General features: G+C 45.2%; 2 long non-coding RNA genes across 4 annotated transcripts; both read left to right on the forward strand.

Moving 5' to 3' along the window:
• Positions 1 to 1,600: 1,600 nt before the first annotated feature.
• On the forward strand, positions 1,601 to 5,735 carry LOC134433546 (uncharacterized). 2 transcript variants are annotated; one of them, XR_010031619.1, is made up of 7 exons: positions 1,601 to 1,880; positions 2,410 to 2,474; positions 3,096 to 3,159; positions 3,849 to 3,924; positions 4,046 to 4,305; positions 4,696 to 4,813; positions 5,585 to 5,735. It is a non-coding gene; the product is annotated as an uncharacterized LOC134433546 (long non-coding RNA). The 2 variants fall into 2 exon arrangements; XR_010031620.1 differs by lacking the exon at positions 5,585 to 5,735 and adding an exon at positions 5,474 to 5,549.
• A 9,272-nt stretch (positions 5,736 to 15,007) lies between these two features.
• On the forward strand, positions 15,008 to 15,987 carry LOC134433547 (uncharacterized). 2 transcript variants are annotated; one of them, XR_010031621.1, is made up of 3 exons: positions 15,008 to 15,094; positions 15,484 to 15,641; positions 15,763 to 15,987. It is a non-coding gene; the product is annotated as an uncharacterized LOC134433547 (long non-coding RNA). The 2 variants fall into 2 exon arrangements; XR_010031622.1 differs by lacking the exon at positions 15,008 to 15,094 and adding an exon at positions 15,126 to 15,211.
• The last annotated feature ends 529 nt before the right edge of the window (positions 15,988 to 16,516 follow it).

The following is a 16,516-nucleotide window of genomic DNA, read 5'->3' on the forward strand; positions in this document are numbered from 1 at the left end:
CTGATTTTAATAGAGTATTGTGTATGTTTTTAGATATATGAATAGAGAATATAAATGTAAATACAACCCAAACAAAAATACAAATATATAAATGTATTGCAACTATATGCAGATCTATAAAAAATTAATATTAAATTGTAAATGTAAAATAACATAAATTGATACAATATATAATACAAGTAATACTGCATATTATATTTTATGAAAATATATTTTATTTTATGAAAAATATTATCGGAAATGGATATAAAATAGATATAAATACGGATGTGATATATCTATCTATCTATATCTATCATTTGTTGTATATTATGATAAATATTAATATAAAGAAACATTTAGGTAGTTTAAAATAATGGATGGTTTTGTTTTTTCTTTGCCAAAGCAGGGGTTTTTGTGTAAAAATTACAAATACAAATAATATAAAGGTAGAAATATAAGTATAGAAATATATCATAAACACATTAAAGATTCATATAAAAATTAGAAATATAAGGAAAAATAAGTTGTAGCAGTAGATATGGTAAATAATTTAAAAAATATTTCCCGTATATTTTTTGAATAAGGTGCATATTATATATAGTTATTAATATAATGCATCAATATAAACGATAAATATATATAAAATATCAACTATCTGTAAGAAGGAATAAAAGCTCTATGTCACGTGCAGCAGTAGAAAATTTCAGGCTCCCAGGGAATAAATAGTTTTCTTTAAATCATTTTCGTTTTGGATTTTTTTTTTTTTTACTCTCGGGTAGCCTGAAAGTTTCTACTGCTGCTTTTTTATTCTAAAGGTGGAAAGGTAAACCAAGATTAGAAATACAAGAAAGGGGAAGGGAAAGGGAAGGGGAAGGAAAGGGGAAGGAAAGGAAAGGAAAGGAAGGGAAAGGAAAGGAAAGGAAAGGAAAGGAAAGGAAAGGAAAGGAAAGGAAAGGAAAGGAAAGGAAAGGAAAGGAAAGGAAAGGAAAGGAAAGGGGAAGGAAAGGAAAGGGGAAGGAAAGGAAAGGGGAAGGAAAGGAAAGGGGAAGGAAAGGGGAAGGGAAGGGGAAGGGAAGTGGTGAAAAACAGAGTGAAAAAAGTAAAAAGAGTTGGAGGGAAAAAGAGAGGGCATTGGAGAGGAGCGGTGCTGCCTCAGGTCCTTCCCAGCCCTGGGGCGAAGGACCTGTTTGATGCCCAGGAGGGACTGCAGCTCCCGGTGGCGGGGGACGGAGCCGTGGCTGTCAGCCCGAGACTACAACTCCCGGCAGGCCGTGCTGCTGGCGCGGCGTGTGACGCAACGGCTGACGCGGCACATGAGTGGCTGGCGTGCCAGGCGGCCGCGCGGGGCTGTGCGCGCGCAGCTGCCGGCGCCTCTCCCGCGCGGGACAGCGACGCTGGAGGGGCGCAGCCTCCGTCTGGCCGCCCGCCCGGAGCTGAGCAGCGCGGAAGGAGCGTCCGCCCGGTTCCTCGGCCGCACTCAGCGGTGCCGGGGGCGGGGGCGCTGCCGCCCGCCGATGGCGGAGGGCGAGACAGTGCTTTGCTGCCGCGGGCCGGGAGCTGCAGGAGCCGCCCCGGGCGAGCGGCGCCGGGCGCTGCCGCGGTCCCGGTGGGGCGGCCGCCCTCGGGCTGGCGGAGGCGCCGGAGGAGCCCCCGAGCTGCAGCCGTCTCCCTCGGGCTGCTGCCGGTGCTGCGGGCGGAGGCGGCTCCGCCGCGTGTTGGGCGCTGCGAGCAGGGAGCGCTGCGGTATCGCCGGCATGACGGGGTTGCTGCCTGCGTTAGTGCTCGTGGCTCTTTGTGCCGTGACAGCGGATGGAGCGGCGCTGAGCGGTAAAGCCAGAGATGGCCGGGAGAATGCCCAGCGCAGGGAGCGGGCGGGCTGTATGCTTCGGATGGCACAGGTGCGAGCTGCAAAGTCACCCCCCCTTCTGCCCCTGCCCTCCCGAGCCCCAGGGAAAATGCTTTCCAGCATTGTCGAGCTTCTGAAAGACAAAACTTGTGATCTGACACTTGCATCCAGAAAAGGTTTCTGTCTAGATTAGCAAATGCCTCAATTGTTCTTGGTTACATCCCATGACCGGTTTTAGGCAGCGACTTTATAATGCTTTTAGGATTTTCTTGTACAATGGTGAGAAAATAGGCAGGTCTGATAGTGGTTTCACTTTTTGTTCTACTTCACGTTCCGTAAGATTCTTTTATGCAAGCACTTGTTTTAAAATTCTACTGTAAGCGTTTATGGTTCACTTTTTTTTTCTTTGCAGCACCCGTGACTTTTTTTTCCCTCTAAATCAGGAGTAAATATAGCTGAGTAAAATTACCTTGATTTTCTTCCTTCTTTTTTAACTGAATTGTTTTTATTAAAAATCCTATTTGAATATGTAGAAAAAGTGGGGATGTCTTGTAATATATCGTAGCTTTTCTTGTTTACAGGATACTCAGAAAATATGTCTCCCTTAGAGTCCCACAGAAACGTTCTCAGTGCGATCTCTATCAAGGTATGTATTTACAAGCAAGTGGTCTCTTTAGATATTGGCCTGTGAATTACCTTTTCCTGTAATACAGAGCTTGCGTTCTGTGGGTTTTATGATAAAGCTGTAAAACATGTCAAAATGGTTTTGCAAGTCTGAATCGTTGAAGGCAGCAAGAAGTGGATTTAGAGCCTGTTCTTGAGCAGACAAAGGGAAAAAGTGTGGCTTTGATGCTGAACTTGTCATTTTTCATTTGACTTGTCTTGCATTATTTAAGAGTAGAGAGAACTAGAAAAAGAGAGAAATCGAATTGGTTCTTGAGCACTCCTCAAATGCTCACCATGATCCAGTGTAGAGCCGAAGGGAAGGGTGATGGAACAGAGCTCTGTGCTTTAGAAGGAAATAAATTTAAAGCTGACCTCCGCACAGAGTCTCACTAACTTCTGTGGTTTTAAAATACAAGATAAGTTTAGGAAGTGTTGGAAGTTAGTGTTTTGGGAAAGAAATGGCAGTTCCACAGAACATTCCATTGAACAGAGGCTCTGGGAACGATTCATGTTGTAAGTGCTGTCACTGCAGTCAGTTGGTGGTTCAGCCTTGAAACGTGCACTTGGCCTTCTATAAAGCACTGTTTTGTTTGCCTTTCAGTGCTATGAGTCTTGATCAATTGGAGAAGAGCCCAAGAGAAATTTTTCATCCCTTGATATAAAAGGTAGGAAGTGACTTTTTTGGTTTGGTTCTTTTTCTTTATTATTTTCTGGAAATAAAAGTAATTAAGTATAGGTACTACTGGTTTGTTTCTTCCAGTAGCAGGTGATAATAATAGTAGTAGTACTAGTAAAAATCATAATAGAAATAATAACAATAGTAATGTAATACTACTTAAACTGTCTTTATCCATTGGACTGGCCATTTCAAATCAAAACTTCTAAACACAAATCAAACCATCATCCTTGTAGAATCTTTCACAGCAGTGGGCTAAAGATCCTGGTTTTGTTGACAGCATTTATTGGTTCTGGAAGAACAAGAGGGAAGTACAAGCCTAACTACTTCTAGCTCACAGACCCGTCCAGTGAACCCAGCTTTGTGTTTTGGTGGGCTTGTGATGACTTTGAAATCAATTGCTCATTCCAGTAAAAAAAATTCATGTTTTTTTGAACGTGACAGCAGAAATAACTTTAAGCACCAACTTAATAATAATAGATCACCAGTTTAAGTTAAAAATTCATGCTATACTATCAAAATTTAAAGGTAAATTATTATGTATTAGGTGATGGTATAAAGTGTATGTTCTAATGTGTAATGCAAAGATACATACGTACCTGAAAGTCCTTAGAGGAAACAAATTTTTATGTCTGCTGTTTGATTGTTTACCATACGATATTTGGTTTCATTTCCCAGGGATCGGTGAATTTTAACTTTGGAGTCCCCTATGCTAAGGATGCTCAGCTTACAGGTGATGAAATGTTCAGTAATGGTGAGTTTTTCACCTTCTCTTTAATTGCTATGCTGATCTGAATAAGAAAAAAAAAAAACAAAAGCAAGGGAAAAAAAAGGATGGTTTATTATCTTTTACGCTGTTATGTTTGTTTCCTCAGTATTTGCTGCAGCTCTGCTTACCCAAGCTTTGGGTTCCTTCTGTCCCACTGGGAGTTGCCCAATTTGGTTGCATCTGGTGAAATTCACCCTGAGACCTTACAGAAGCAGCTCCAACTACGTGAGAGCCATTTGCAGTTCTCTCCAGACGCCTGGAGAATGGGCGACGTTTCTGAGGATCCGGCGAGCGTGCCTCTATCAAAACTCAGTCTGTGAAGTTTCTGGGGAAAACCCTTCTGTGTCCTGAAGGGTTCAAACTCTGGTGAGGATCCAGTTATCAGGTGCTCACCTGGATGGTTCCAGCTCTTAAAGTGAACACTTGTACTCTTACCCTGTAGTTTACATCTATTGTATTTTTGTTATTTTGCAAGATTTTTTGTCTTTGAAAAATACTGTGCATTTCACTCTTTGGAACCTCTCAGATGGTTCTTTGGTGCAGCACCACCCCAGGGGACACTTGGCTGCTGTCCTGAAGGGGTTGGTGGCTAGAATTGTAAATCCTGGAGAGTTTGTGAGTCTTCTGTCCCCAGGGAGGTGTCATGCTTTGTTTACTTTTGTTCTGTTGGTTAGGCGCTGCTTCTCGTTGCAAGTATGAATTTCAAACTGCCCTGTTCTTATTTTAACTGTTTTCCTGGTTCTCTCCGCCCGGCAGGGAAAGACTCTCGTGTCCTTGTCGTCGGGCTCGGTGCTGTCCAAGAAGATACGGGGACTAAAAAAATCATAAGAAGCAAAATACGACTGCAGGGAAAAGAAGCTGGAGAGAACAGAAGGTGATATTGTTATCCTTACCCTGTATTAGAGACATCCGCTGCGCTTTGATGCTGGCAGCTGCCAGGGGCTTGTTAGCTCTTTGTAGGCAGGTGTAGGTGTTCACTTGTAGTTTTTTTCTCTGGACAAGTCAATTCAAACTTTGCTAAGCTTATATTTGCAGATTACTCTCTAGCACAGTCCAGCATGACATTTTTGAATGTTGTAAAAATACCATGTTACTTGGAAATTGCTAATGAAGAGAAGCTTTAGGGGAAGATAAGATTTCAGGGTTGGAAGTTGTGAGAAGAATTTTGTGGGGATGTTAGACTGAAGTAAAGCACACTTGAAGCTGGACTGGCACGCTGGCAGGTCCCCTATTAAACAGTAGTGCTGAGATTAGCCTGGGGGTTGCCCGTTGTTTCTGTAGAAATCAATGTTTCCTGGTCTTCAGAGGGAAGCTGCTTTGAAAAGCTGGAAGGTGCAGCATGCTGACAATCCCCGTGCTTTGGATTAAAAGTAGATTTCAGAAGGGTCCTAAGCTTTTGTCTTTTCCTAGAAGTCGATGTAATCCTATTGAGGAGTTTTTAATTCTGTGTTGCCATGTCATCAATCAGAGCCCTGTTGTACTAATCTTCATACAAGTACAAAACAACAAATCAGACCCCGTCCCAACCACTTAGAGCCCAGAACACGATTTCCTCGGGCTGCCATTTGTGTGCCATCGGTACTCACCGTGGAAGGGAGCTGGGGATTGTTGAGCTGTTGGGAACGAACTGCTTCTCGTCACACAGAAATGGAATTGGGACGACGCCTCGGCCAGCCCCTCTGTGCCATCGTCTCCTGAATCTGCAGCAGAGCAGTTCCAGTCCATCCGGGCACGTGTAATCCAGTTCCTGATGATCTGAGCACACAGAGCAGCGCTCAGCTGCTGTGGGGGGCTCAGGGAGGCCAGAGTGTGCATTGTCATCTTCCTGAACCTACAGACAAATCAAAGTGAGAAGCCACAGCGTGGAAATCAGTCACATATATGCTAAATAAAACTTGCAGATTTTTTTAAGAATTGTTGTTGCTTGTTCTTTGTTGTGCTTCAGTGCTTAGAAAACCTCCCTTTAAAATCAGTTAAATTCATCAGTTGAACCTTTGTTTGCAGACCTTCACTGAGCAGAATTCATTGCTGACTCAGTGCACGCTGTGCCGGCCTCCCGGGAGTGTGAGGAGCTCATGTGTGCTACTTTTTGCTTTAGGACGCTCTAAGGTATTTATTCCTTTTGGGATACATGATGAGAATTCCCAAGAGAGGTAGTTATAAAGTATGACATCGGGAAAAAACCTGTGTGGTTGGAATGTTGTTGCTGTCAAAAGTTAATTTTTTTTTAGCCAGTAGTTAGCTTTTTGCTTTATTTTTGTGGTATCAGTATTTTATTGTTTAAAAAATTGCTTCAAAATAACTTCTGTGGCTGGCCATCAGTACCTTGTTCAGATTTGCCTATTTGCTTGTAGCTAAAATGTTCACGTCTTGTTTATCATTCTATTTAAGAAACTGCTGCCCAGCCAACTAATAACTGAATATCTATCTGTCTGGGACATGGGGAGAGGATTTAGGTAATATCTTTGTTTCCAGAAAAGAGTTGTAGTGTAGTTTCTAAATAGAGGAGAAGAGGGTGAAGACTCTGGGCTCTGATGCCGTTGGGGCACCCCAAGGTCCCCAGGAGAGGGAGCCCCACTGGGGTGCAGGAGCAGATGTGTTCTCATGTAATATAGAATAAATTATAAATATAAATATGAAAATTATAAATATGAAAGTATTTTTTAAAATCGTTACATAAAGCAGGCTTTTTTTATTTGTCAATAGGCAGGGTTTTGATTATAAAAATTATAAATACAAATAATATGAAGGTAGAAATGTAAGTATAGGAATATATCATAAATAAATACAGATATATATATATATATATAAAAAGTTTAAAAACAAGAAAAAATTAGTTGTAGCAGTAGATATGATACATAAATAATAATTTAAATCCATTTCTAGAATTTTATGTATATTATATGTAATTAATAATACACTGCATCAAAAGAAACTAACTATAAATGTGCGTATAATTATACTAAGTATAAAAATATGTCAATATCGTTTGAAAGAAGGTGGTTTTTTGTATTTATTTGGCTAGAGATGGGGGTTTTATTTTGAATAAAAGAAATATTATAGAAATATAAATCTAAATATAGAAATATACAGTCAATATAGAAAGATATTTATAAAAACACGAACGAACGACGCCGCCTTCGGCCGAATGGAACGAGCTCAGCCGAACCAAGGCGAGACCGGCCGAACCTGACGGCCTCGAGCGAACCGAGGCCAGGCTTGCGAGGCTGCCTGAACCGAGCCGAGCTCAGCCGAACCGAGCCCGCTGCTCTCGTGCGCGCTAATTAGCGCGAGCGCGGTCACAGCCTAATGAGCTCCTGCGGCACGCCGCGCTCCCGATCGTGTCGGTGCGATGGCCGGGCCGCCCGCGGGACGCGGCAGCAGGAGAGCCCCGAGCCGGGCGAGTTTAACGTGAGGCGCCGCCGCTTGCCCGCTCTCAGGGAGCCGAGCGGAGTCGCGTCGAGCGCACTGAGCGGCTCCGAGTTCGGCCGAAGCGAGGCGAGCCGGGCCGCGCCGAACGTACAGAGCGGCTCCGAGTTCCGCCGAAGCGAGGCGAGCCGAGCCGCGCCGAGTGCGCTGAGCGGCTCCGAGTTCTGCCGAAGCGAGTCGAGCCGCGCCGAGCGCAGAGAGCGGCTCCGAGTTCGGCCGAAGCGCAGAGAGCAGAGCCGCGCTGAAGAGGCGAGTACAGCCGAATGCAGCCGACAATAGCCGAGTTTAGCCGAGCAGCTGTGAGCCTTGAGGTGAGCGTGCATCATTGCCGGTTTGGGATTGAGTGAAATGCACTAAGGAAACCAGCTTTGGGGAGGGAGGCAGGGAAATCCTCTCTTAACGTTTACCAATTGTTCCGTCAAACTCATCACGGCAGCACAGCGTGAAGACTGAAAGTGTAAGAAGATGTGGAGGGAAACAGAGAATCTGACAGGAGCATCGAATGCACAAGTGCACGAATTTTGCTTTTTGCTTGGATGGAAACTCAGAAGTTTTAAGGAATTTGGGAAGAAGAAGGGACATTTCAGAAGAAGAAGTTGTTGTTGTTACAGTCCTGGCAAAATCTTTTGTTCTAGCTAATAAAAGAAGTTAGTTTAAAAAACAAACAAAAAAAAAAAGTGGTTTTTTTTTCTTCACTGTTATATTCATTGGTGGTATATGGTGTGTTGTTTTATTTCTTGGTGTTATTAACTCTGTGTAAATTGTTTTTTGAGTGAAGCTAACTTTGGATGGGTTGTTTTGTATTTGAGGTAGGATTAATTTCAATAGGTTTCTTTCATAGACTTCTGATATGTATTACTGGGATTTTGGTTTTGTTTACTGTATGCATAAACATAGAGATTTGGTAGGGCCAGCTGGGCTGCTGGAGTTTTGGGTGTGAATTTATTAGATGGCTTTTGTTAAACACAGAATAATTATAGAAGGTAACAGCAAATTACTCAATTACCCAATTTATCCAGCTATGTAACCTTACCACAAAGTTTTATATCTTGCCAGTTTTCTGTTCTTCTGCTCCAAGTAGTTGTTGCAAAAAAGAAAGTACTGCTATTTTTCTGAAGAACTTGCTTCTCTAACAAGCCCTTTACTCCCCTTGAATCTGAGTCAGAGCTAAACAGCTGCAGCTGCTCTGAGGGCTTGGTGGGATTAGCTCCCTCCCTTTTCCTGGGTGGCATGGGAACGAGAGGCGGGCACCACCAGGGGTTATTAACCCCAGCCGTGGCTGAGGGGCTTCATACCCTGTCTGGGATGTGTTGGGGTAAGAGCTCTCCTCCCATTTCAGCGAAGAGGCTCTTTCATCTCGTCTCAGCTTGTTTTCAGCAGGTGTTGCTGGCCATCTAAAGCACAGAGGCTTGGAAGATTCTGTGAAGAAAACAGCATAGAACACAGGGAATGTTTAGGTTTGTGATTTTGGGTTTTGTGTTTAGGGGTGGTAAGGTGCCTTTGTAATTTTTGGTTTTGCTCTGGTTTTTTTTTTGGTTTTTTTTTTTTTTTTTTTTTTTTTTTTTTTTTTTTTTTTTAATTGAGGAGTGAGACTCCCTGAAATACCAAGCTGTGTCAAGCACAACAAATTTTCAGCAGATTCATGATGTCTTAAGAGGGATCTGCCCAGTGTCCAAGATGATGTTTGAGACTGAGGCTTCTGATGAGTTGAGGATTGTGATGGGGAGAGGGAGGGTGAGCACGTGTCCAGTTAGGAGTTATTGTGGATGGAGGGAGGTTTGCAGGCAGCAGGGTGAGAAAGGGTGTTTATTTGTTTATTTGAGGGCCCCCCCACACAAGGCTGTTCAGAAGCCTAGCAGAGGCATTCCCGTGTCTTACAGCACACAAGGTCATCCACTGCACTCACAGCAATGCCATTTAACTTTGCCTTTCTCTTACCCAGGTACCAACCCTAATGAAGGCCACAGCCTTGGAATCAGGATGAAGCTGGAGCCTGAGGGAGCCAGGCACACTCAGGAAAGGGCAAGTAGCTGCCTTGCAGGGATTTGGCCCGCATAACTCTGGACTCACACTTTGGTTTCGGTTTACTTTATTGTAGCTGACCAAGAGGCTCATAGGCGCTCACGAGGCCCTCGGAGGCAGACTCATTTCAGGTGCAACGTGGATCCACGTCACCGATCATCCAAAAGATAAGTCGGGGGCCATGGCCTGGAGATGAGTGAATAGTGGGTTGGGAGTTCTTGGGGCAGATTTAAAAATGAGCAGAGGGAAAGGCAATCTTGTCCAAGGGCCTCTTAGGACAGCTAAAGGGAGAGGCTCTACTTTTGATGGCAGCTTTCAGGTGGGCAGTGCAGAACAGCTCCGGTGTGTGTCGTGTTGTCCGGTGTGCCGTGTTCCCTAGTGTGTCTTTGGGGTCCCTTTTGCCCTCTTCCCTCGAGGCCCCCACCACAAGCATGATGTGTCGTGTTTCATGTCCCCCTGTTTGTCACGTTCTGTGTCACGGGTGTCTGCAGGTATTTGTGCCGGAGCTGTTCTGCCCTGCCGCATGGTGTGCTTCAGTAGGACAAACCATGGGGAGTTGGAATTTGTGACGTGGGCTGTACTTGGGCTCTAGCTGCTCTTCCTAGATTGACATAAGGTGTTTGCAGCTTGTGAGTTACCCTGGTGGTGTTTGACATATGTTCTAGCTTTCTTTCAGGTGCAGCTGCATTCCAGGTGTGGCAGAGGGTCAGGGTTAGGAGGTGCCGGGCCTTCTTAGGAGCGCGGTGAGTAGCAGAGTGGTGGGGTTTTGGCCGATGCGGTGCCAAGGTCAGGCACTGATGTTTGGTTCTCTTTAATCTAGCTGTCTGAGAGACACCAGCCCGGTGCCAGCAGGACCTTCCCAGCTGACGAGGTGGCCTTTCTATGCACCTGAGACTGACTGGCATCCCCAGATGTCTGAGAGATAAGTAGAGGGCTGTGACCCACAGAGGGGATGAAGGCATGGTGCTGGTTTGGGAATTACTGGGAGGGGTTTTTGGGTCCGATTTGGAGGTGGGGGGTGTTCATGAAGTGGCCCCTTAGGCCCCATAAAAGCCACGTCTCACTTTTGATCCCAGTGCTGAGGAGCGCAGGGCAGAGCAGTCCCGGTGTGTCTCGTGTCATGTGTCTGTTGTGCATTATGTGTTGTTTGTGTATGCAATGTCTTTTACCTTAGGGGGGCCTGTCATAAACCTTGGCATCCTTGTTAGCATCTGTGATCACTGCATTCCCTGGCCTGGCATCCAGGCCACAGAACTTTTGACTGGGGAGCTCAGACAGGCATCAGACTCTCTTCTCTCTTTGGAAGCATCCAGTCAGGTGTCTTGTCAGGTCTTGTTCTGAGCTGTACAGACAGCTGTGCCCCACCTGGATCCATTGTGGTGGATTAGGACTTGTAAGAATGTGAGGGCAGGCAGAGGATTCTGAGCATAGGATTCCTAGGCATCGATCTTTGCTGTTCTTGGAATAAATCCTTCAGTTAGCATCTTCTTCCTCCAGGGTTCTCTGAGCCTCATCAGCTGACCGTCAGTTTGAACTCAGTCATCTCCTTTTGCATTCTCTCAGTCCTTGCAGCCATTTTCCTTGCTAAGAGATTTCTGTTCCTGTTGTGTCCCTGTTGTCTGTCCTGTCCTGCCTGTCCTGATTCACGGGTGTCAGCACACGTATGTGCCGGAGCTGCTCTGCCCTGCCGCATAGCCTGGTGCGATAGGAGAGGGCCCGGGGACTTGGAATGTGTAATGTGGGGTGTAGTTGGACTCTAGGTGGGATTTGTAGATGGACACAGGATATCTGGAGCTCCTCAGTTATCCTGCAACAGTTTGACTCTTGTCCTACCTTTTTTTTCAGATTGAGATGGATTGAATCGGTGCCAGAGGGCCCCATCCCGTTGAGGGGATTGCCCCGAGCAGGTGAGGCCCCATTTGTCTCTGCAGCAGAAGTGTGTATGGTGACTGTGTTACAGCACTGTTCTTTGTCTTTCTTTTTAGGAAGTCAATCTGGATACCAGCAGCCAAGGTGAGCAGTGGAGAGAAAGGGTTCTTATTGCTCAGCTCTCAAGAACAACAATTTTTCAGCAGATGGATCATGTCGCAAGAGAGGTCTGCCCAGTGTCAAGGATGATGTTTGAGATTGAAGCTTCAGGTGAGTTGAGGGTTGTGCATGGGAGAGAGAGGGTGATCAGGTATCCATTTAGGAGTTCTTGGGAGGGGGTTTGCAGGCAGCAGGGTGAGAAAGGGTGTTTATTTGTTTATTTGAGGGCCCCCCCACACAAGGCTGTTCAGAAGCCTAGCAGAGGCATTCCCATGTCTTACAGCACACAAGGTCATCCACTGCACTCACAGCAATGCCATTTAACTTTGCCTTTCTCTTACCCAGGTGCCACCCCTAATGAAGGCCACAGCCTTGGAATCAGGATGAAGCTGGAGCCTGAGGGAGCCAGGCACACTCAGGAAAGGGCAAGTAGCTGACTTGCAGGGATTTGGCCCGCGTAACTCTGGATCACACTTTGGTTTCGGTTTACTTTATTGTAGCTGACCAAGAGGCTCCTCGGCACTCATGAGGCCCTCGGAGGCAGACTCATTTCAGGTGCAACGTGGATCCACGTCACCGATCATCCAAAAGATAAGTCGGGGGCCATGGCCTGGAGATGAGTGAATAGTGGGTTGGGAGTTCTTGGGGCAGATTTAAAAATGAGCAGAGGGAAAGGCAATCTTGTCCAAGGGCCTCTTAGGACAGCTAAAGGGAGAGGCTCTACTTTTGATGGCAGCTTTCAGGCGGGCAGTGCAGAACAGCTCCGGTGTGCGTCGTGTTGTCCGGTGTGCCGTGTTCCCTAGTGTGTCTTTGGGGTCCCTTTTGCCCTCTTCCCTCGAGGCCCTCACCACAAGCATGATGTGTCGTGTTTCACGTCCCCCTGTTTGTCACGTTCTGTGTCACGGGTGTCTGCAGGTGTTTGTGCCGGAGCTGTTCTGCCCTGCTGCATGGCGTGCTTCAGTAGGACAAACCATGGGGAGTTGGAATTTGTAATGTGGGGTGTACTTGGGCTCTAGATGGGATTTGTCGATGGACACATGATTTCTGGAGCTCTTAAGTTATCCTTCAACTGTCTGCCTCCTTTCCTAACTTTTTTTTCAGATGCACCTCCTGAGATGACTACAGTAGTTCTGGAGGTTCCATCTTCTCAAAGGGTATAGGGTTCAAGAATTCATCTTGCAGAGGGTTATATCAAGTCCTGGCTTGTATTGTATGTACCTATCTTGACTTGTACATGTGTGTACTTACACAGCATGTAAGTGTGTCGCCTTATATGGTGTATGCTTACACCCTGTGTACACTTGCACTGTTTTCCTCAGCTTATATATTGTGTGTACTTACATTGTGCCATTTATGATCGGAGCTGCCCTGCCCTGGCACGTAGTCACAGTTAGGTAGAACATTTATCAAAATTTTACTGGTCATCTGTGTTCTATGGGATTTTGGGTACAAAATTTATCGGTCCCGAGCGGGGACAAGTCCTGGCTGTCAGATAGCCACTCATTGACCCTTCCTGTCATCTCACAGGTCCCCGAGCCTGCTGATTTCCCCAGAATCTACCATTTGACGTCAGGGAGCAGCAGCCAGAAGATGTGTTACAGCACTTTCTTCTGCGTCTCGAGTAAGGGATGCAGTGAGCGTGTAAATGGAAAGAGTGTGTGAGCGTGTGTGAGAGCATGTGACTGTGTCTGTGTCTGCTCGTCTCTGCATGTGTGAGCACATGCTGACTGGATTTAAGCTTGTGTGTGTGACTTGTGCTTTCCAGGTTTTGCAACTCATTGTTAAATTTAGAATAAAAAATCCCCAGCTGGGTTACATTGTATGTTCTGACATGGTATGTACCTATGTTGGCTTAAAACCCAGAAAAACAGACGAAGATAGGCAAGAAAAAACCCAGGAAAAAACCCCAAGATGGGTGAGAAAAAACCCAGAAAAATACCCCGATGCTGGGCAAGAAGAAACCTAGAGAAAAACCTGAAAATGGGCAAGAAAAAAAACCAGAAAAAAACAGGAAAAAACCCTGAAGGTGGGCAAGAAAAAACCCAGAAAAAAACCCAGAAGAAAATTCCAACAAGGGCAAGAAAAGACCCAGAAAACACCCAGAAAAAATCGCAACCAAAGTATAAATATAGAAATGTGTTTCAAATATATGCAGATAAATAATTTAACAATTCTTTATATAAAATATAAAATAACATAAATCAACACAATCCGTAATACTGCATATATCTTATTATAGTGTATTATAGGATATTGATATAAAATAGATTATTTATGTGTATCGTATCTTATTTATATAGTTTGTTATATATTACACCATATTGATATACTGTATGTTTTTTTAAGTAGTTTAAAATAAAGGGGGATTTTGTTTTTTATTTGGCAAAAGCAAGTGTTTTAGTATAAAAATTATGAATACAAATAATATAAAGCTAGAAATCTAAGTATAGAAATAGACAATAAATAGCTAAAAGTTAATATAAAAATTAAAAATATGTACCATATCTACTGCTACAACTTACAGATTAATTCTTTTTTAACTTATTTTTTCTTATATTATGTGAATAGGATACATATTATATATTATTATATTCACATTTATGTTTATATTTAAGCATTATATTAGTCATGCAAGCTATAAATATAAAAACAGGTCAATATAGTTTAAAAGAATAGAGCTTTTTATTTCTTTAGTTAGGATGGGATTTTTATTTTAAACAATAAAAGCATGATAGAAATGTAATTTCAAACATAGAAATATACAATCGATATAGAAAGATATTTATCAAACCAGAAAATATAAGTAAATATAAATAATAGGAACAGACAGAATATGTTATATAAATTACATGCTACATCAATGTCCACTGTAAAGATGCATGTGAAATTTTATATTTCTATTTTTCTTATTTATATTATGTAAACATGGCTTTAAATCAAGGGGGCTTGTTTGGTTCTGGTCGGGTAAGAGGCAGGTTTTTGGCATTTATTTCAGAGCAGTTTTTGGTGGGGGTCGCCCCTGTTATTTTTTGCCGCCTTCTCTGCCCGCAGCCCTGAGGCGCGCTGCGCCCCTGGCTGGGGCGGGCGGCAGTGCTGCCGCTTTGTGGGCAGAGCGCGGTACTGCAGCTCTCAGCCGCCAGGCAGCCGAGAGGCCGCCATGTTGGGAGTGGCGAGTTGCGGATGTCACGGAGTTTTTCTTGACCTTCTCAAGATGGCGGCGACAAGGGCTGGGAAGTCGAGGACCCGGCTCGGTCTAATCGGCTGCCTGCATGGAATACCGACGCCAGGGCGGCCCCAACGGCTTTTCATGTGGCATTTTTAGTGTCTAAGACACGGACTATGTGGTCAGCAGCGCTGCGGGCGTCCGTATTTAGGCGGGTTGCTGACAGGCATCTGCCTAATCGCCTATCTCTTCCGAGGGTCCTCTTTCACTCGCCAGCTTGGGAAGGGCACGTCGTGAATGTCGCGGACTTTCTTTGACCTTCTCAAGATGGCGGCGAAATGGGCGGGGAAATCGCACACCCCTGTAAATCTGCCCCCCTGTGGCCACAGAGCGGGATCGCATCCCCCGAGCCAGTGCCCTGCCCCTCGCCGCTGAGTGCCGGGGGCGGGGCAAGGACGCCGCTGCCGAGCGAGGGAAGGGCGAGGGGCGGGAGCTTGCGGTGGTCGGGCCAGGGTCTGTAAATGGCGGGGACGGGGGAAGGACATTCGGGAGTGCAAAGGGACGCGATGGCCGAGAAGAATGGCCGCGGCGGGGGGGGCCCGGCGGGACCGGTTTCGGCGGGCGGCGGAGGTGCAGTCGTAGCGCTCCGGGGCAGCGGACGGGGGCAGGCGAGCGGCATCGGAACAGGGCGGCAGCCCCCGAGCCCGCGCCCGCCCCGCTCCAGGCTCTGGGAGCGACCGCGGGCCGGACAATCCCGGCGGGGCGGCCCCGGGCAGGCGGCGGAGCGGGGCCGTGGCGCTCCCCGCCCTCGCTGCCGACAGCTTTGGAAGGTCGGGCCGGGCGCCCGTCCCGTCCCGTCCCGCCGCGTCCCGGTCTCTGTAAACTCCTCTCTGCCTTTGCAGGTCTGTGCTGGACAGTGGGAGAAAGGTCCGTGCTGGTTGCTGTGTCCTCGGTGAGCAGAGAGCTCTGACCTTGGCCGCATGGGCTGCTGAGTGCTGGAACAATGGGGATGCGCTTTTATTTATTTAGTGACCTTTACAGATTTATTCCCCTGTTTCAGGTGAGCGTGCATCATTGCCGGTTTGGGATTGAGTGAAATGCGCTGAGGAACCCAGTTCTGGGGAGGGAGGGAAATCCTCTCTTAACATTTACCAAAATCTTTTGTCAACTCATCACGGCAGGACAGCGTGAAGACTGAAAATGTAAGAAGATGTGGAGGGAAACAGAGAATCTGACAGTAGCATCGAACGTACAAGTGCACGAATTTTGCTTTTTTGCTTGGATTTAAACTCCGAAGTTGTAAGGAATTTGGGAATGAGAAGGGACCTTTCAGAAGAAGAAGGAGTTGTTGTTACAGTCCTGGCAAAAGCCTTTGTTCTAGCTAATAAAAGAAGTTAGTGAAGAAAAAAAAACACTTTTTTTTCTTTTTGTTTTTTAAACTATTATATTAATTGGTCGTATATGGTGTGTTGTTCTATTTCTTGCTGTTATTAACTCTGTGTAGATTGTTTTTTGAGTGAAGCTGACTTTGGATGGGTTGGTTTGTATTTGAGGTAGGAGTAATTTCAATAGGTTTCTTTCATAGACTTCTGATAGGTATTACTGCGATTTTGGTTTTGTTTACTGTATGTATAAACCTAGAGCTTTGGTAGGGCCAGCTGGGCTGCTGGAGTTTTGGGTGTGAATTTATTAGAGGGCTTTTGTTAAATGCAGTTTTTAATTTTTGAAATGTTTTTCAATGTAGTGGTTTTAAGGTGGTTTTTAAGAACTCGTTGTATTGTTTTATGTTGTTTGTAGTTGGTGTATGATAAGGGATGTGGTGTGACTTTTTGGACGCTATGGTTTTGGTGTTCCTAAGTTCTGATTTCTTTCTGGTTTGATAGTTTTTTTTGTTTATATTTTGTATGGTGGGGTGTTATAGGCAATATTTTTTTA

This window comes from Melospiza melodia, unplaced genomic scaffold, assembly GCF_035770615.1.
Source record: "Melospiza melodia melodia isolate bMelMel2 unplaced genomic scaffold, bMelMel2.pri scaffold_201, whole genome shotgun sequence".
NCBI classification, from domain to species: domain Eukaryota; kingdom Metazoa; phylum Chordata; class Aves; order Passeriformes; family Passerellidae; genus Melospiza; species Melospiza melodia.